Here is a 1,252-nt window from a genome sequence, read left to right as displayed (position 1 = left end):
GTGGGGGGGGGGGGTACAAACGTCGGCAATTAGCGTGATTTTTATCACAAATCTTAGGTTTATTTGTTACCAATACAAATAGTTTAAATGTGATATTGTAGGAAATATAGAAAATACATATACGTACCCCTCCTAAGTTTCATTTCTTCATTTTAATGCAGGAACACTAATTTTAATAATAATATAAGTATTATTTGCTAAAACTATTGCCTGTTTAATCTGTAACATTGTGCTAAAACACAGATCACTCTTCCCATTTGTCTCTCGGCTAGAACAGGATGTCCCGAGAGTTTATTTTCTTGTCCTTAAGACTATCAGTTATTCATGAATGAAAATTATCGAAGAAACGCTGGAGGACATTTTGTTTAGAAACAACTATTGTAATGCCCCCCATTCAACGGCTTAGCGGTAAGTCGATGACATGGGCGCCCACAGAAATATACTCAAGAGGGGCAAAACATATATGTAGGGGATAAGATTTTACAGTGTAAGTCAACAGATTAAAATAATATGTTATGTGTGTTTAAACGCAAATACAAATTTACGATTTTAATACAAGTTACTAAAAATATTTAATTTAACTACGATGTTAATCTACATCATAATATCTGCAATCTTTTGTGAAATGTAAGGGGGGGGCAAATGCCCCCACTTGCCCCTCCTGCAGGCGCCCATGTTCGGTGGGCTTTTAAGGCTACAAATCGAGTTTCGATACTCACAGTGGGCTTTTAAGGCTACAAATCTGTTTTCGATACTCACAGTGGGCAGAGAACAAATAGCCCATTGTATGACGTTGTGCTTTACGACAAAGAAACAAATAAAACTATTGTAATATGCGCATGCTATGCCTCTACCACAAATAGAAGAGTTTACAAGGTTTTTACTTTTACAAAACTGAAGTACACACATACATATATATATACATACATATGGTGACTTGGTCGATTCTTGGCAGAAAGTTTGCCTCTGTTTCACGTCTACTATCTCCTACAACTTTGACAAAACTGAAGTACACACATACATATATATATACATACATATGGTGACTTGGTCGATTCTTGGCAGAAAGTTTGCCTCTGTTTCACGTCTACTATCTCCTACAGCTTTCACAATCTGAAGTACACACATACATATATATATACATACATATGGTGACTTGGTCGATTCTTGGCAGAAAGTTTGCCTCTGTTTCACGTCTACTATCTCCTACAGCTTTCACAATCTGAAGTACACACATACATATATATATACA

This window comes from Limulus polyphemus, unplaced genomic scaffold (genome assembly GCF_000517525.1).
Source record: "Limulus polyphemus unplaced genomic scaffold, Limulus_polyphemus-2.1.2 Scaffold10680, whole genome shotgun sequence".
NCBI lineage: Eukaryota > Metazoa > Arthropoda > Merostomata > Xiphosura > Limulidae > Limulus > Limulus polyphemus.
Note: the sequence above shows the minus strand (reverse complement) of the source record.